We start from the raw sequence: 20,742 nt of genomic DNA on the forward strand, positions 1-20,742 counted from the left end.
CGCGTGTCATAATGGGGGGAGTGCAGGAGGATCATGTGAAGGCATGCCGTGCCCATAATGCAATGCGCAACCCACCCCAGTGTGCATGTGCGCACTACAGGCACTACCCCCATTAGATAGTATTATAATAATGAACAAGCATGAGATCAACAGCTAAGTTTTAAAAAAATCAATTTTATTTATTAAACATATTATCAATTATTAAATTATGTCTTCTTTTATACATTCAGATAATCACTTGTACACCAGAATAATTCTAATTTCCGAAAATAATGTAATTCATCAGGAGCCAGAGGTCTAGAGTATTTCTGTAGTCTGTTGATCTTCTACAACTTATGTTGAAATTGTACATTAGAGCAAACGTCTTCAGTTTGCAAACTGTAAGCCTTTCTTCTAGATATCTCAGGGTTTTCCCCTTTACAGCTTAGTTTCTTCCTTTCAATTCCCAATAGATCCATTTCTTCATATAGCTATTTATTTGATAGGTTATGAACATCCTCTTCCTATTTTATGGTGGCTTTTTATATATTTTAAATTCTCCATTTACGATCTAAAAAGTTGCCATTGTATTTAAGTTGCAGCAGAAATACAGGTGCAACTGTGGTAATAATTGTTATAAATGAATAGCTGTGGTTATAAAAAATAAAATAAACAAAATTATGCAGCCATTGATAAGTAGTATATGGATAATTCATAATACAAGTAGAAGAGATCATATAGTGCCCAATGTTCAAGTTTGTCAAGATCCTTCTGTATCTTAAGCCTGTCTTCTGGAGTATTGGCTCTTCCTGCCAGCTTGGTGCCGTCTGTAAATTTGAGGAGTTCCCTATTTATTCCCTCATCCAAATCATTGATGAAGATGTTGAAGAGTACTGGGCCTAAAACAGAGCCTTGGGGTACTCCACTGCATACTTCCCTCCATGTAGATGCAGTTCCATTGAGGACTACACATTGAGTGCGGTTGGTCAGCCACTTACGAATCCATCTGGTTGAGATGCTGTCCAACCCACATTCTTCTACTTTATCTTGTAGTAGGTTATGGTCTACCTTATCAAATGCGTTACTGAAATCCAAGTAAACTATATCGATGGCATTCGTCTGGTCCACTAATTTTGTCACTTTGTTAAAGAATGCAATAAAATTAGTCTGGCATGATCTGTTTTTGACAAACCCATGTTGGCTTTTGACTATTACTTTATTTAGTTCTAGATGTTCGCTAATTCGTTGCTTGATTATCTTTTCTAGAATCTTCCCCGGTATTGAGGTCTGGCTGATAAGTCTGTAGTTTCCTGGATCTATTTCTTTTTCCTTTTTTGAAGATGGGAACCACATCAGCTCTTTTCCAGTCCTCTGGCAGTTGCCCGGTGCTCCAGGATCTCCGAAAGATATAGTTCAGTCGTTCTGAGATCTCGTCTGCAAGTTCCTTCAGAACCCTGGATGTAATCCATCCGGTCCTGGTGATTTGAACTCATCTAGGGTAGACAGGTGCTCACTTACCATTTACTTCCTTATTTCAACTTGTCTTCCTAATCTGATTTTTGTGGTGCTATTTTTGATAGTTGGACTGTTTTGTACCTTTGTGTAAAGACAGATACAAAATGCGGAACGGGATCCCGACGGGGAGGCCGCGGTCCTTGGTCGGGAACCGGCATTGGCGCTTCGGTCCCCATGTTGGGGCCTGGGGACATCTGCAAACGGTACATGGTCTGGTCTACTCGAGTCTGCCAAACCGGGCAGCTCACACGCATGGAGTCGTGTGGAATGGGATCCCGATTCAGGCGCGGAGACCTCGGTCCTCGGTTGGGAACCTCTGCCATTGGCTTGTGCCTGGAGCCAGGGCCCGGGGAGGTCCATGAAGGGCAGAGGTCCCAGTATATTGTCGCTGGGGCAATCCGGGCGCCACTCGGTGGGATGGGATCCCGGTGCAGAGGCCGCGTCCTTGGTCGGGAACCTCTGCCATCGCCTTGGGACCACCGTGGGGGCCCGTGGAGGTCCGTGAAGTACAGAGGGTCCGGTCTACTGGCGCCGGGGCAATCCGGGCACTGCTCAGCATGACTGGATCGTTGGTCGGGAACCACCGCCACTGCCAATTAGTTTTTCTGACTGTCAGGAAATTTCTCCTCAGTTTTCAGTCACTTCTCTCCTTGGTTAGTTTCCACCCATTGCTTCTTGTTCTACCCTCAGGTGCCTTGGAGAATAGTTTGACTCCCTCTTTTTTGTGGCAACCCCTAAGATATTGGAACTCTGCTATCATGTCTCCCCTAGTCCTTCTTTTCATTCAACTAGACATACCCTGCGACTGTTCCTCATACACTTTAGCCTCCAGTCCCCAAATCCTCTTTGTTGCTCTTCTCTGCACTCTTTCTAGAGTCTCCACATCTTTTCTACATCGTGGTGACCAAAACTGAATGCAGTATTCCAAGCGTGGCCTTACCAAGATGTTATAAAGTGGTATTAATACTTCACGTGATCTCGATTCTACCCCTCGGTTTATGCAGCCTAGAACTGTTTTGGCTTTTTTGGCAGCTGCTGCACAGTCCTGGCTCATATTTAAATGAGAGATCCGAGATCCCTCTCACAGTTACCATTATTGAGCAAGGTACCACCTATACTGTGCCTGTGCATTTCATTTTTCTTGCCTAAATGTAGAACCTTACTCTTTTCACCATTGAATTTCATTTGATTAGATAGTGCCCAATGTTCAAGTTTGTCCAGATCCTTCTGTATCTTAAGCCTATCTTCTGGAGTTTTGGCTATTCCTGCTGGCTTGGCGTCATCTGCACATTTGATGAGTTACCCATTTATTCCCTCATCCAAAACATCAACGAAGATGTTGAAGAGTACTGGCCTAAAACAGAGCCTTGGGGTACTCCACTGCATACTTCCCTCCATATAGATTGGACTCTTTTATCCCTTTGTGTAAAGACAGATGCAAAAAAAAATATGAGTTAAATAGTTCTGCTTTCTCTCTGTTGCTTGTCACCTTCTTGCCACTTTCTCCCAGGAATGGAGCAATTGTTTCCTTAATTTTTTTCTTGTTTTTAACAAGATATGATGTGTTTTAATTTACAGTAAAGGCTATATTTAGTTATACTGAGTCCTTGATATTCAGCCATTCAGAACTCCGAATAAATTATTCTATTTACAGAAATAAAATCAAGACAGAGAATAAGAAATTTAATGTCAAGTCTCAGTTTATCCAAAAATATGTATATCAGAGGTTTACATATGATGACCAAGGAGATCAATTTGACAAGATCTGTCTGTCTGTCCGTCCGTCCATCCATCCATCCATCCATCCATCCATCCATCCATCCATCCATCCATCTATCTATCTATCTATCTATCTATCTATCCATCCAATTTTATTAAATTGGTACATTACTATAGCTTGCATATACACTTCATTAAAATATTATACACACACACACACACACACACACACACACACACACACACACACACACACACACACATATATATATATATATATATATATATATATATATATATATATATATATATATATATATATATAAATTTTTAATGAAGTGTGTATGCAAGCTATAGTAATGTACCAATTTAATAAAATGGAAACAAAACTACATGTCTATAGAGGGAAAGTCTAATCCCAAAACCATGGGGCTGCAGGAAAGGATAGCTTTTGTCTAGCATTTATAATCACCAAAGGTAGCAAGAACAAGGGGCACAGAAATGTTCTATTGTAAATAGTTATTCTATTTTGATCCAATAACTTGTATGTCAGGCAACTTCAAAAGAATGTAAGTAATTCTGTACATAACAATGGCACTAGTTCCCTCTGAAAAATGACCCTACAATGAGCTATACATAACTGACTTCTGAAAGTTAGAAGATTAAGAAAGCAATGCATATACTTGGATAAGGTCATGAAATACCCAGATGAAACTTGTAAGAATTGCCCTGCAAGAGATGCAGATAAAGAAAGACTTCTGGGGTGGTGGTGACCTGTTCTCCTGAGTCATCAAATAACCCCTCCCACGGCCTTGGACCGTTAAATAACCCTGCTGCATGTGCCCCTCTCAGAGGCAGCAGAAGCTGATCAAAGAAGCGGGAGAAGGAAGAATAGCAGGCGTGAGCAAAGGGGATGGAAAAGCCAAGTGGTAAGAAAAAAAATTGTTCTGAATAAGCAGCAAAGGCAGACTCTCCCTCCTGCTTTCTTTCAACACAGAGGAAGAACTGGGGAGGGGAGGGAGTGAGAAACTCTTGGAGAAATTTGTGGCCGCTGAAAACAGCTGTAATGTCAGCCCCGATACAGACAAAAGTTGAAGAACTCATGAATATTCATGTGAAATGTGTATAGTCCTTCAGTTTTGCCATTTAAGAGAGAACTGAGTTCATTCTACCGGCTTCCGACTGAATTTCCAACCTCACTAACTAGAAAGAAAGTCCTTGTTGAATGAGGACTTTTTGTGTGTGTTGATTCTGAGATGATGGATTTGCTGTTAAGGAGACTTCTTATAGCCAGTGGAACAAACATAAATACCTGCTTTAAGTTTGGATCATGTGTAAAAGGTAACAGTGAAAGTATTTGTATGTGTTTGAATGTGTATGTGTGATAGCTATTGAAATTGTGATAACTATTCTGCTTAAAAATCCTTGTTAATGATCTTTGGAGCACATAAGATGACAGCAAGGAAATGTTTGTCATGCCACGTTATCTTAGATTGAGCATGTTGTATGGACATATATATAAACATGGGCTGAAAAGAGGAGGGAGCAGTACAGTTCTGTTTGGAATGTGTGTTTTATTCACTCAAGTTTAAACCTGCAATTTTCAGTATATTAGCTCCCTTTGATTTTTGCATTATGTTTTATTTTTAATAATAATGGCACATGATAGAAATTGTGCCTGAGAATATGCTTTTATATATTTAGTGTGAATGTTTCTTTGCAGCTTTCCGCTCTGTGTCACTGTACCCAAAAGCAAACCATTATATTGTAAACAAACATAAGTTGGTGTTGGGGCACATGCTTGTATGCTGAAGTCTCAGGTGTAGTCTTGGCCTCTGTGGTAGATAATCAAAACAAGCTCTGCCTGATATCCTAGACTGCTGGTATTATTCTAAATAAATAAGAAAACTTCATCATATATATGATATGAAAGTACCATGTGCAATGTAAATAAAAGAATAGTATAAGAAAAATATTCAAAAGTGCCAGGATATTTCTATCCTAAGTTCTGGTTGGGAAAAGTAATATTCTTTGCAGAAAATGAGATGCTGGTGTAAAACATTGCCACCGTTCAAACATGAATTAATTTGTTGGGCATATATGCAAAGCAGGAATTTGTCCCATGCAACAATCTAAATGTTGGCATTCTGCTTTGATAAGCGTAGGGTAAAGTAGAGACTTTAAGTGGCTGGGATGCAAAGATTCTCCATATCTTGCATGGTTCATCAAGTCATGATTGGATCAAGATTATCTAGGCATATCTGGAGGTGGGGAGGGTATGTCAATAGCATCAAAAGAGCAGAGGTGATTAACATGATTGAAGCCTTGCCCTTTTTTATAAGCATACAATATATGGAGTGCACATTAAAAAAAGACCTATCTCAGACATGTTACTGGATTGTTTGTAGTTGAAAATACACATATTTCTTGCCAGGAAAAAAGCTTTATTTTGTGGTATTTCCCCTTTTGGCAGGAAATGCAAAAGAAGAAGAAGAAAAACCAAGGTTTTCTGTAGGCAAATAGTTTCCTGTGAAACTAGTGTATTGCCACATTACACCTACCTTTAGAAGCATATACTCTGGACTTTAAGATGTGTGGACTTCAACTTCCAAAATTCTAAGAGTTGAAGTCTATATAGCTTAAATTTAAAGGTTGAGAAACATTGCTTAGTAAGACTACTTCAATGGGAAATATGAATTCAAAGGGAGAGAATGTTAATACATTTAAGATGTCTATTAGACATCTTATACATTATACACACACACACACCACCACCACCACCATCATCATCATCATCAGTTAAATCAACTCTTTATTTAAATCATCTGTCAACAAAGGAATACCTTCTAGATCAGAACTGTCAAACTTGCAGCCCAGATGCTGGCCACGCCAGGCTTAGTAAAGGGGAGGAAAGTCCCAATATGTCATGTGGCACCACAAGTTTGAAACCCCTGCTCTAGATTCATTGGGTTGTGAAATCACCTTTGTAGATGAATCCAGGATAGTGCTCAAATGTAAGATATGAGCAGAGCACAATCCTCTCATGTACTCTTCAGCAGTGATATATGAATACCACATTATTATGGGGTTAATACTATATGTAGTAAGGCCTAACCAACTTCGACTGATCTCAATATGCCAAACAGAAATAGTACTTGGGAGGGAAATCACTAGGAAATACCAGGGTTGTAGATTACAATAGAAAATTGAAAAAATGTCATGGAAAAAGGCAGAATCAAACACATTGTACAGTTGCCAAGAAAATTACATAGATGTCTCCATGAAATTACCAGGAACCAACTTTGTCTCAAAGGAGAATTTACTTGTTTATATGTACAATGGGTGTGACTAATGCAGATTTAAATTGTAGCTTTTGTCCCTGGATTTGTCTGTTTCCTTTTAAAGCTCTCTGAATTGATAGCCATCGCTGTCTCATGTTACATTATTTTAGAGGTAACATGATTCTGTTTTGAATGAAAATTACCTTTCTTTCTACCTTCCTTCCTTCCTTTTCTTCCTTTCTCTTTCCCACTTGAGCTACTAAAATTCAAACACATTTCAGCTATCTATCTATCTATCTATCTATCTATCTATCTATCTATCTCTATCTATCTATCTATCTATCTATCTATCTATCTATCATCTATCAAGCTAATTTTTACACTGTCCATCTTACTTAAGTGATTCTGGGTGGTTTACAAATGTACATATATGCCAGATAGAAAGCTCTTAGATAACAATCCATTAGGTGCCCAATCCAAAGGTGCACAATCCAGTGCACTTTAACATTTGATAAGCCATCTTTGCTGCATTTGTAGTTCCCCTGTTTCTTCTACTGAGTAGAATCATCCCAGAGTTACCTTAAGAATTGTTGTTTCTCTGGTGTTGCTGTATATTATCTCCAAAAGTTATATGGATGATGGAATAATGTAAAATGACTTTGAAAAGCCAGTGAAGGCTTGGTAGATGATACCATAAATTAGTTGATCTGCTTCACCTGGATTGGAAACCTTACTTATCATAATTGCCCATACAACTTAAAGGAGCAGTCTGTAACAGTAATGGACTGGCATCCTGACCGGTCAATAGTAGTGATACCTTAAGAACAAAACAGGACAGGTCAATGGATACAAGTTGTGAAATTGGAAAAAGGAATGGCAGCTCCTTGGTTGTTTTGTTTCAATAAAAAGCATACTATTGCATTACTATAGAGTAGAAAGGAAACATGACAAGGGCTGTTTGCCCTAATTCATTATAAGGCTGCTATCTGCTGACTTTCATGTAGTACATCTTTTGCCCATTTTATGTATTAAACTACTAGGAGAAGGGGGATTATTGTCTTCCTGGCCAGTGCTTGAAGTTGAAAGACCAGTTTTTAAAACCCTACATTCAGACTTGAATCCTGACAGATGGCTTGGAGATTAAAAACACACCAGCATGATATCTTCAGTTTATCTAAAATTTGATTCTTTTCTTATCTAATGTACCATACACATGATAATTTATGAATAAACATAAAAGCTGAATAACTGGTTTGATTTATCAGTCTTCTATTACCTTTTGTTAGATAATGAGATCTGCAATGTTCCCCATAATTTTATTTCACAAAAAAATTAAACCCTGTAATTCTGCACAAACCTGGGTTGAACAGTAATATATATATTGTATAGAAGAGCTGTATGAATTATTTGGCAGCAGTTCCCCAACTGGAGGGGTTTTCTGTATGATCAAATGATCTGAAAAGACCCATAGAGTGACTATCGGACCAGGGGTATCCAACTGGCAGCCTGGATGTATCATATGCAGATCACGTCCACCCCAGCTCCGTGAAGGGAAAAAAACATCATGAAACGTCATGTGACTGCAACATGATGCCATGAGTTTGACACCCGTGGACTATCCTAAACCTTTATGAGATCATCACTTCTTCACAGCTTCAAGAATAGGACTTAGCTTGCAGCATTGCTATGATTAAAACCCTCTCCAGCTTATTTGCCTAGCCCTACTAGCAGTTCAGTACAGATGGAACGCCACGCCTACATATTGGCAACCATGGTCAGATAACATATAAGGGCGATGGAGTCCCCATATTACAGGCCCTTACATAGGCATAGCATGGTCATGCCACTATAAGCAAACTGTGTCTGTACTTTGTACAACTTCTTGCTTTGCTCCAGGCAGTTCATAGTCCCTCCCACTCAGTTCTTTGTCTTTCTGTGCAATAGTACCTCAGGAAGCTTGGCTCCCCCCCCCTCTTTCTTTTGTTATTCTTAAAATCCACTTGAAGTTAGCCAAGATGGCTGTTTGATTTCTTAGCTTGGCTAGTTATAGCTCAGCTACCTTTCTTTGTAAATGTACCAGGCTACTGGTAGGAACTGTTCTATCTATTCTCATTTACTGAAACTATATGCCGATATATTCCATGCCTTCTTATTCATTGATCAGAGAAAGAATATTAAAGTCATTCAGCTGAACAATATATAACCTGGCAAAATACCTTTATCTTGTTTCTCACTGTTCTTGGGCAGTTCCTGACTGACTCATTGACCCTGCTGTTATTCAATCAGCCCTACTTGGTTAAAGTATCTTATCTCAGCACTAGATACTATTAGAACAATGTTTTCAGATTTTATTTACTATTCAAATTACATGATTCACTATTTCCTTAATTATCCTACACTATTTTAATTATCTTTGTGGAAGGAAGTTAACTTGGATTTCTTTGCAGATAGAAACCTTAAAGTTTCTACAGCCCTTAAAAGAAGTTACCCAGGTAGACCTGAGGTGAGTGGGAGCAAGCTAAGTGGCCCTCCTCCCTGGCAGCCAAGAACCTCTTAGTCTGGATTCTTTTCTCCTCTACATGAAAGGGAAATGGTGGGATGCAATGTATTGTTTTAAATCTGTACTTCTGACCTATCTTTCAAGGATCTTGGATAACAAACAAAGAGGCACTGCATATTTAGTTTCATGAACTAGAGATAGTTCATGAAACTATTGTATTGCAACTAGAGATATCCTATAATAAATAATATGCCATGTGACAACTTCCTGGGGTTTCTTCAAGCTGTTTACCAGAATATTTGGGGGATAGCTTTTATTTCAGGTATTAATTTAAGAGTGTTGTTTTTCTGGTTGATTTTTTTTTAATTTTATGCTTCATTGCATGTATGTGGCTGATGCATTTCTAGAGAGCATAAAACTTTCTCATGGAGAAAAGACAACTTTTCCAAATGCTAAATGCTTGGCAAAATGCTTGGCATTTTCTTAATTATTTTTACCTGACTACAAAAATATTATACACTTATACAGTATTTGTATAGAATTATATACTACCCAAGTCAAACAACAATCAGATTATCTGCATCAGATTCTTAAAAATAACTGGGACTGATTAGAAACTGGAACATACTGAAAATGCATTGATGCTCACTGCATCTATTATATGAGGAAGGTACATTATTGATAATGTTCCTAGTCCTGTTAGTGGACAGAAGGGACTCACAGTACTCTTATCCTGGTCACTTTCTAGTTGGACTATTGCAGTGTACTCTACATGGGCTGCCCTTGAAGAGCATCTAAAACCTTTAGCTGGTGCAAAATGCAGCAGTGTGAGCATTTATGTGTGATCTTGGTGAATACACATTACATCTCTGCTTCATGAGCTGTACTGATTTTTCCCCAGGTCCAATTCAAGGTACTGGTGTTCACCTTTAAAGCCTTCATAGCAAGAACTGGGTTATCTGAGAGACTGCCTCTCTCTGATTTCATCTGCCAATCTCACAAATCTAGCAAAGATGGCATGTTATGAATGCTAGGGAGCTACATTTGGTGGGTCCTAAGCAGCAGGCTTTTTCTGCTGTGTTGCCTGTGCTGCGGAATCTTCTCTCTCAGGTGAGGTCAGCCTCGACTCTTGTGAGTATCTGAAGGTGCCTTAAGATCTGATTATGCCAGTAGGCCTAGATCCCAGAGGGAGGGGGAACTAGTGAGGTAGCTCCAGTATTATTAACATCCTTTCATCTGTTGTTTATTTGTTGTTTTGTTTTTCAAGTCCTTTTTATGGTTTTAATGATTTTAACGATTGATGGTATTAGGTATTTTTGGACTATTTAAGCTAGCTGTCCATAGTCACTTTGTTTGATGAAATGGGGGGGGGGTATATAAATTGGATAAATAAATACATAATCTTCCTTATCTTGTGAACATCAATATAAAGGGACATGCAGTGAAGAAATATACCACAGATTACCACTTAGAAGAAATAGCTGTGAAAGTTTTGAAAAAGAAACTCAGATGTTATGACGTGTCTATAACTACAAACATCAGTAATGGTACTCTTGTGACATTATAATTTAAAGAAGCAGAAATTGGACTTTAAAGAAGCAGAATAGAAAGAGTATGGTGCTTTTGAAATTTAGTGTTAAGAAAAACCTGAGAATATCATCCAACAAATGAATCAACAAAAAAACCAAGTCAGAATTTACACTACACCCTTCCTAAGTCTGTACGTAAAATGTGTATACAGGACTGCACACATTGTATGTGTCAGCAGGCAACTTCTTCAAAGCAAAAATATCCAAAATAAAGTCCAATAGTCCAGACTACAAGATAACGATATGGCCATGTTGTCAGTAATGGTATCCTATTATCTTCACTACCGGTTCAGTAGAGGGAACGCGTGCGCACACACGCATACACAAGGGTATGCACGGAACCATGATGATGTCTGAGTGGGTATGCGGAGCCTTGCACCGCTGCCACTACCGATTCGCCTGAACCACTGCGAACTGGCAACAAACCACCTCTGCATGGTGTTCTACAAACTTTTATTAGATGTTTCCATGATGGGACTGGGAAAATAATTACCAATATTACTATCAGCCCTATAAAGTAGACCAAACTAAGAAACCAACACCATGCAGGCCTAAGGCTACTTAAAACAATTGTAGTAACAAAATCTGAATGTGTTTTCCTTCCTCTCTTTTTTATCTTCATATGAATTAAGGGGAAGATCTGACTGAGACATTTTCATAAACCACTTTCTTGCCTTGGAGTCAAGATGTATTTATTTGTTTGTTGCCTTAGTAACAAATATTCTCTCTGTCCTTCAAGGCCTATGCTCACTGTAATTACAGTTCACCAAAAGATTCTCTACAAGACTTTGTATCTTATGAGTGCGGGCTGAAGAATATATAAAAGCTACATCTACATCCAATTCTCTGACTTGTATAGAGAGTAAGATACAATTAGATTTAGGTCAGTATGGCAAACAAATACAAAAACATCCCAGCCTCATGTTTTATCTATTTGTACAAAAACAGAAATTACTTAAAACTATATATTTCTGTGCTATAATTCCCTGAACTTCTCTGCATCTTGGGAACTACACATAGCTTCTTAAAACTATTATAGAGACAGAGAACCTTATTCTTTGTCAGTCTCTCAATATGGATTACTGGAGTTTTGTATAAGTTTCCAGGGAAACTAGGAAACAAATGAAAGCAAATACAGACATAAACAAAAGATAGTGAGTCAGTTGTCAGTTTACCTCAATGGCAACTTAGCCCAGGTGGATAGAGAGCTGGGAAGAATCATTTCAAATTGCTCAGAGATTCTGATTTAATTAACTGAGTATAAATAAGGGTGGGAATTGTTATAACAGCTTCCAAGATTCATTATTTACTCTCATTAATGTTACAGTTGCCTTTCAAAGTGACCCAACACTTCGTTTTTAAGCAGCTTTACAGGTAGTCCTTGGCTTAGAAACCCTTGCTTAATGACCATTCAAATTTATGACAGACTTGAAAAAGTTACTTATGACTTGTCCTCGGAGTTATGTTTTCCTCACCACCTCTCTGGTGATGTAATTGCACTTTGAGTGCTTGGGAACTGGCTTACATTTAGGACCAGTTGCAGCATCCTGTACCTGATCACATTTTATGACATTTTTGTCATTTTCCAGCAACAAATGCCTATTGGATAAGCTAGATTTGGACTTACCACCATGTGCTTTATTTAATGACCACATGGTTCACGTAACATACCAACCAAAATTTCAGGCTAAATTGTAGTTGTAAGTTGAGGACTCCTTATGCTTTTTTTTATATCCAGCAGAAGGAGGGACTGGATTCAATCAGATTCTGAGGCTAGCAAGGTCAGATAGTTCTCATTTGTTGGAATGTGGAGTATAAATCTGAAATTAGCTGTTGTTAGCAAGCTGGCTTCATTGACAATAATTTGTCTTCTTGAAGTCAATTAACAGCTATTCTTTCCTTTAATTAATTAATTAAATTATAAATGTTAATTAAATTATAAAGGATGTTATCTGACCAGAGCAAGGATTAGGGATGTGACAAAACAACTTCTTAATTTATTCAGTTCCTTGACAATTATTATTTTATGCTAATATAAGTGGAGCCAAATGATACCACAAAGAACATTTATAAATATATTACTACAAACTTTGCAAATTTAAGAAGGAAACTCATGACCATAAAAGCTTAAGTGATCAATTCATCTATACTTCCAGTCTATAAAAAATATTGGAAATGGAAATAGACAACGTAAATGATATTGACTATTTGGATATCATTGAGAGATTTGTTTGTTGGAAATAAATTCTGCGGTATTCTAATGGGATGAAAATGAGTTGCACTTAATAAGGATTAATAAAAAAAATATTCCTGGCTGTTTTTGATAGAATGATTCATATGTCTTAGAATAGAACAGTTGAAAGATACTATTTGTTAAAAAGAAACAAAAGCAATAGAAAGAGAAGAGGAATTGCAATGTATATTTTTTTAAAAATCAATTCCATTCAGAAATTCTAAAGAATGAATTGGCAAGATCAACTGTGTTAAAATAAGTATAAAAGCAAATAGAAGCAATATGTTTTTTTGCATCTCAGCTAAAGAGATGGTGTGGATAACGCCTTCCAAAAGCAAACTGCACATCTTTTAAAGAGGCATAAAATCATAGTGATTAATGAAGAAAGAGTTTAATTTTTCTGACATTTACTGAGAGGCAAATTCTGCTAAGCAGGGGCCACCTAGGAAATTCCTGATTTGTCTCACTGACAAGTTTTCATATCCGAAGAGTGAAGAAAGATACTAATAGGCAAGGTTAAGTTGAGGACCCAAAAGTAGCAGGAAGCCTTGACACACTCAAATAGGAGGTTACCTTCCCAAAGATGTTACGGGTAGTGCCATTCAGCACATACCAACCATTCTGGTTGTCTTAATATGGAGTGAAACCATGCATAATGGCAGTTTACAGTTCTAGAAGGAAGTGATTCTGTTTAATTGAGAATAGTACAGTATCAGATGATGGCTGCTAGGTAAATTCAGATGATCACCATAATTAGAAAAAATTCTAATCACATGCTGATGTCCATTTCAGTTTTTGCTATCTAAATGCAACTGCATCTCAAACTGAGAAGCTTACTTGATTGCATAGATATTATGGATTTCTTAAACTTTGGGAAAGAAGGTGGCTATACATTTACAAATACAGAATGTAGCAAAAAAAACCAGGCTGCCACCTCTCAGTTCAGACAATAGGATTTTCAAGTGCATGGAGCTGAACATGCGTTCAGTATTTGTATCTATAATGGGCAAAAGTGCATTGGATCTGGGTGTTACCTTGCCAAATCTCTTGGTGATTTCTTAAAAGGGTTGTTCCTGTTGCCTCCTTATACTCTGAATTGAAATACATATTTTTCTGAGGTTATGTGGCTACTATGAAAGGTCCAGGAAAAACACTGGCACCCTAAAGAGCTTCCAATAGGTACAGTGAAATAATCATGCCTACTTTTCCAAATTCAATTCTGAACATACCTCTAATGCTTAACATGTTGTAGAAGCTTGCGATATCATCAGTATAACAAGTGTGTGGCTAGTTGGTGCAGATGATCCAAAGTGTGGGGATCAATTGATGCAACATAATTAAATCCTCATTGAGAGGGGGGGGAGTTATGTTATTATTGCTTGTGCTCTAGATCACAGAAAACAAAAATTTTACAGCATTTATCTTTTACAGATCTGGGTAAAATTATTATTTTTTAATTATTAAAAAATGAAATACTATGATTGTTTACATTTGCTTTACCAACATTAGCCTTTCATTTAAAACTGGTCTTTCCAGTAATAAACTCTTTCAACTGTTTTTTAAACTTCATCCAGTTTAATATCATGAACTAATTTGATTATTTTCCAATCTATTTACTGAGTCTATCCTCTTGTCTAAGCTTCTTTTGCATTTTTCAGATTTTCTAGCAGCTAATATAAACTAAAAGCTTCTAAATTAAAATATAGTATTTTATATTGAAATTCCAATACTGTATATTAATAAGAATCAACACATTGTTAAAGGACATTATATAGAGACAGTTGGAGAAGGTTGCATGAATGGAAGAGAGTGAACTGAGATCACCATCTATTGCAGACATGCTGATTATTTCCAACCTTTTGTACTCTAGGTTCAACAGCTGCAGCTGATTATAGCAAATCCCATTTTCTCACCAGACATAAATGCAATTACATAAACTTGCTACGTAGGCAGCATCTTAATCTCCCTCATGCTCCTCTTAAGTTAAAGGATGCTTGGTCAGAATACGTGTGCCTGATTTAGAAATAACATTCCTATCTTAAAGAAGACCAACAGCACTTTTTTGAAGAAATCAATTTAAAAAAATATTTATTACAGGAAAAGGCAATCATGGTTTATTTTTTTAAAAAAAGTAAAAAAAAACTGTTCATGGGCCTTTAATTTATGCATGAAGCTCAGAAAAAAGGTAAATTGATTGATCTAGGCAGACCCAGAAATGCCTTTTGCACCAATGTTTAGGTTAATTTGCTTTGGCCGAGGGAACCGACAGTTCTGCTGTTGTTGCTCTTTACTAAAGCTAGCTTGTCAAGAAGGCCAATCTTCATGCTAAATGGATTACCATACTTATAGCAATTTTAAGCATGCTGTGCCAAGGTATGATGCTCATCATTTTGCAAACATGTTGAAATAATTGAAACAGAAGGGAAGGATATTCTCCCTTCATAGTGTGCCATGTTCCTGACCTTCCTTGGGGAGTGGCCGTATTTCTCTGTTAAATACATTTTAATATAAAGTGGCTTTCAGAAACTCTCCCAAGACTTTTGCTTTACTTGATCCTAGCTAATATTACTATCTTGGAAGACTCATCTGGCAGGGTTTTCTGTTTCTTTGTTTGTTTGTTTTCCTCTGTTGATATGGTCATAGTGACAAAAGCAACTTCAGGAAAAGATTTTGAAAAGGGAAAAACTGGTGTGAAACTATGTAAACTTCCCATATGAACAACTTTATGATTTACTGCCAAAGGTTAAAAATAGATTAATCTAGGAAAAAACAGTAGCAGAAAGAGTGTACCATAATGACTCAGTTAATAATCTCAGGAGTTTTTTCCACGGCTATGGAAAGGGTTATATGTTAGGGCTCCTATGATAGTGCTTGGTTTCATTTCCACAGGTAACTTGAGTTGTGGGGAATCTTGGGATGAGATCCATGTATGGGGAATGAAATTAAAGGGGTGAAGCACTTGCAAGATGGCAGGACAAGGAGGTTTATTCACCCTGCAGTAAACTCCAACATGAGGATCATTGTTTGGATTTAGATTGCCTTGTTTCCAAAGCTGAAGTAGACAATGTAGTAAGCCGAGGACAATAGTTATAAAAGTGAAAAATTATGATGTCACCCTGTGCACACTCACAATACAATAAAATGGTGATGTTGGACACTGCCTGCTATTGCATTACTTGTTCCAAATATTTCTAAAATGGTGAGTGTTCAGGGTGCCTTGGTTGCTCTGTAAATTTTAGTTGTAACCTGCAAGCAAGGCAGGAGGTTTGGAAAAGCTGACATGAAGTCCTGTGTTTTATTGAAAATGAAAACGTGAGCTGGCCATTATTATTCAGCTTTGGAACAATTGCTGAAGCAAGAATTTCACGGATTCTACTTTGGGGATTGGCTGCCCACATGAATCAGCTTGGAATCTTTACAGAGAGTAAATTGTTACCTTATTGGTCTAGTCTAGTGTGTTAAAGTCCAAAAAAGGGAGTCCGAGCTTTCTACTATTAATAATGAAAGCAGAGACTTCTGCTGGGTGGTTAAAAGTGTTCCATTCTGTCAGGCTGTACATGCTGTGGTTGATTATCAGGCTCACCACAGAACAGTAGAGAATATATTGAAAACTGATTATTTTTGTTTGCTTTTTATTTAAACATAGAAACCTCCACAGCATCTTGAAACAAAATGCTGAGGAAGAACTACCCTTATTTACAACTAGAGAACAGCTGATTTATGGCTAGTTTATGATTTTCCAGGGAAGCAACACAATGAGATAAAATTCGTAAAGATGTGGCAGCCAGGAAAGAATCTAAATATTATTCTCAATTTAAAAAAATAATGGCCTTCAGAAGATAAGTACATTTTAGACCACCCATGATTTTTTGCAGTGTTTTAGGTCATGAAAGCAATTTAGGATACAGAATGGTACACTGGCGTGGTTTTCTGTCATGCAATATAGTATCTGATTATCTATTTGTTCCATTTCAACACCTGAAAGAACAGTAAGCACATTAAGCTACTGCATTTTATAGTACAATAAACCCTAGGTAAGTTTCAGATACAGATTTGAACAGACAAAAATTGCATCCATTCAGCAGTATAAAATAACAGACTTGTCCATTATTTGAGCAATCTGGATAGTGGTTGTTGCTTCCTCTAAAAGGAATATGTTTCTAGGCACACTTTGTGTTTCAATTCCAGATGGAGGGAAGGCATCAGGGAGATCAGATAGATTAGTAGCATAATGGGTTGATGGGTATTGACTCAAGAAGATTTGAGTTAACAGGCAATACTTATCGCCTCAATAGTCTATTAAATCAAGATTCCATAGTACTGTTGCTGCAAGTTGAGAAATACTTCTTTACTGTGTTATCATTCACAGTACATGTCAATATTCTGCATTATTTATCCTTTCAGTGCTTATCTCCTCCCCTAAATAAGTGATGAAGGCAGTAGCAAATAACTTCTGAAAAATGTTACCAGCAAAACTGCATGACTTGTCCATATAGTCACCAAGAGGCATAAGCACCCACAAATCAGTGAAAATTGTGATCTCCACTGCAAGCCTGATCATTTATTCGTTCATATTTGTTAAATGCATCTTAAAATAGATTACTCCACATCCAGGCCAGTTCCTAGTTCATCCACCGGATTGGCCAAAGCAGTATCCATCATGTAACTATTCTGAAAATTGCTTGTAATAAATCCAGATAATCTGCTTCTTCCAGAACTTTCTGCAGTTGTGAACTCTTTGTCTTTTTATCCAATGATGGTAAATTAGAGAGTGAGCTATAATAACCTATTTCTGAGGGATCCAGAATGGCTACTAAAGAAGAGATCTAACAATTGTCTCCTTAAACAAGGAGTCATTGTAGGACAAAATATTTAGTATATTAATGAAAATGTCCCTAACAACTTCCCAGTTACAAGACAAGTTGAGCAAGGATTCAGAGGACAACTAGTGGAGCACACCTTTTCAAGTAACCAGTGTATGTCCTTGGGATTTCCCAACTGTAATTGATTTAATCTAACTGCAGTAGAAGCATTACTACATGTATATACCCTATAGCTGACTCTGTATCAGAGGTGGGTTGCTCCTGGTTCGGCCCAGATCAGGTGAATTGGTAGTGGTGGGAGTGGGAGGCTTCACCACCTGCCTGGACACTTCTGCGCATGAGTGTGCACACTAGCAAACTGGTAGTAAAAAATGGAAACCGACCACTGCTCTGTATCACCATTTTGCAGCTTTGAAGTTTCTATACAGTAATAAGATTTTGGAAGACTTTCTGGAGGAAGAGGTTGCTGAGTCATCACAGACAAATGAATTTTACACATATTGTTTTAGACATTTTAACAGTTAATTAATCATAAAAAAGCTTTACAGACAAGCCAAACAATTCATGCACTAATTTAATGTTTTCAGACTGTGGAAACTTCCAGAAATATGAAGTTCAACTCCCAGAACAACTTATTTTCCAAAGCACCTGAGAGCAGGACAAGAAGTAATAGATGGAACTTTATCAGAGAGAGAAGCAACCTAGAACTAAGGAGAAATTTCCTGGCAGTTAAAACAATTAATCAGTAGAACAACTTGCTTTCAGAAATTGTGGATGCTCCAACACTGGAGATTTTAAAGAAGAGATTGGACAATCATTTGTCTGAAATGGTACAGGAGTTTTCTATCTGAGTGGAGGTTTGGACTCCAAGGTCCCTTCCAACTCTATTATTCTGTTATTCTGAATCCTGGGAAATATCATTTGGTTGTAATTTTCAAAGCTGGCTATAAATTTCATCAAATGATCAAGAAAGCCTGACTATGTGGCTCAGTGGTTAAGACACTGAGCTTGTTGATCAGAAAGGTTTGGCAGTTTGGTGGTTTGAATCTCTAGTACAGGCCTCTTGCGTGAGCAGGGGATTGGACTAAATAACCTCAAAGGTCCCTTCCAAATCTGTTACTGTTAATTTATTTGTTTATATTAAGAGTAATTTCACTATAGCTGAAAATGTTGCTCAAAATTGGTAAGCTTGTGGTCCCTGTTTCAAAATGTTATCAGTCCACCTGCTGTACATGCACAACAAAGGAAGCTTTATATAAGGATTCCTTAAAAAAGAAGGAAAATCTTCCGACTTCGTGAAATTGACAACATGTTCCCAAGATCTGTTTTCCTTTCCACTCTTGAACTGCTATGTTGGGGCATTCTTTGCACAGTTGTATAACAACTTTCATCTGCTGCCCTACAATAGACTCTTGTCCTAATTTTTAATTCCTTCTTTTTAAAAAACAAAACCCAGATCGCTTGCTCCTTATTACTTGGAATAAAATATAAGCAAGATGAAACACAAAGAGGATAATAATAATAAGCGGCCTAAACTAACTTCTTACGATGCCATGAAAGTTCATAGTAGATGACAAACTTTAGGAGACCACTTCTAAGCCTCAGCAGGCAAATACATAGAAAAGATGTAGGTGAGGGGGCATTCCTGCCAATGTGTAGCCAATCAAAGGAGTTGCATAGATAAAAGTATACTAGGCAAACTGGACTTCAACACCAGACTGTTGAAAAATGTGGAGCAGCAGAGCACAGAGTTCAAATCCATGGTGGGTGCGGGGTGAATAGAAGACAGCTCTTCAGAAATGGTTGATGACTGATACAGGTAGCCTTCGACTTGCGACCACACTTGAGCCCAAAATTTCCATTGCTAAAAAAATTACGTTTTAAGCAATTATTTAGCAATCATTAGCAGCAAATAAGTACATGAGATAGTTTCTGTATTGTATCTGTGGTTAGGTTTGAAGAGGAAGTTGGTTAGCTAGAACTAAATGAACCTCTGGTTTGACATTTAGCAATTATATTTAGCAGGTACAACTTAGTGGCTCAAGTCAATTTTAAAATGTGCCATTTTAAAATTCATTAGTAACCAATTACATTTATATCTTGTATGTCCTTGTTGCTTAATTAAAAGTATGGCCTGTTTCCTGTGTGTCAGGGTGTGGGCCATGGAATGAGTTTCAACTATTTGACCTGGCTTTGCAAACCTTGTAACAAAGGGTTTAGAGATTGAATAACTCCAATGTCCTGCCTGAGTAGGCAAAATTAACCCCATTTTGAGATGGGAGGGAAAAAGTTCAAGTTGCAAATGGGATGGAACCAGACTTTCCTCTTTTTATTCTACAGCTTGCAATAAATTATTCCAGTGGGCTATTTTCTGTGAAGATGGTAGTCTTGTTCAGAAAAAAAAATCCTTGCAGATTCACATTGGTGAATTGTTTGAAATAGTTATTATTAACTGATACTTTTGGTTCGGAATTTATTTAGCAAATTTATATAGCTACCTGTCTCACTGAATGTGACTCTGAGCGGCATATAACTAACAACAAATAAAAACAATAGTTTAATGTATTATTTTATTTTATTTATTAAATGTATTTGCCACCCATCTCTTTTTGAAGTGATTCTGTGTAGTTTAAAGCATTAAAAGTGTTTAAATCATAAAAGATAAACATTTCAAAAACAATAAAAAACACTTCTATAAAAATATAGGTGTTGTTAATACAACTAAAAATAAATAGAAACATGAAAACCAAGATTGCAGCAGAATAACTGTATGTAAATACAGTACAGCCATCTCGCAGGTCCCCTATTGGATCTCCAAGTTGTAAGGGCTTTCTAGAAGGCTAGCAGGGTTGGGACCAACCTCCTCTCAAGGTGAATGATGTTCCAGAGGGCAGGAGCCACAACCAGAAAAAAAGCATGTCTCTAGTAGCATCAACATCAGATAGAATTCCTTAGCAGATGTGACTTGCAACATGCTCCTCTTGCTGTGCTTGAAGAGATAAGTAGATGCGGTCCAAGGAAGCCTAGGAAACATGCCTTCTAGGCTGTAAAAGTTAGCAACCAATAACTGTCCATATAACACAGAGTTGTATGGTATTATATT

General features: G+C 37.4%; 1 protein-coding gene across 5 annotated transcripts in view; it reads left to right on the forward strand.

Annotated features, from left to right (window-relative positions):
• The window catches only part of ENTPD1 (ectonucleoside triphosphate diphosphohydrolase 1), a 56,214-nt gene that overhangs the window by 10,727 nt on the left and 24,745 nt on the right, over window positions 1–20,742 (forward strand). Inside the window, exons 1-2 of one of the 5 annotated variants that reach the window (XM_014052127.2) lie at window positions 4,076–4,142; window positions 9,896–10,104. The exons of 1 other annotated variant lie outside the window; for it this stretch is intronic. The gene's annotated coding sequence lies outside the window, so the exon portion shown is untranslated. Of the gene's footprint in view, window positions 1–1,359; window positions 1,486–4,062; window positions 4,143–4,330; window positions 4,555–9,895; window positions 10,105–20,742 lie in introns of those variants that run through there. 3 more of the 5 variants (XM_087725698.1, XM_014052129.2, XM_087725697.1) reach the window with 3 other exon arrangements.

This window comes from Thamnophis sirtalis, unplaced genomic scaffold, assembly GCF_051295495.1.
Source record: "Thamnophis sirtalis isolate CommonGarterSnake01/CBP01778 unplaced genomic scaffold, rThaSir2_p1.2 scaffold_11, whole genome shotgun sequence".
Lineage (NCBI taxonomy): Eukaryota > Metazoa > Chordata > Lepidosauria > Squamata > Natricidae > Thamnophis > Thamnophis sirtalis.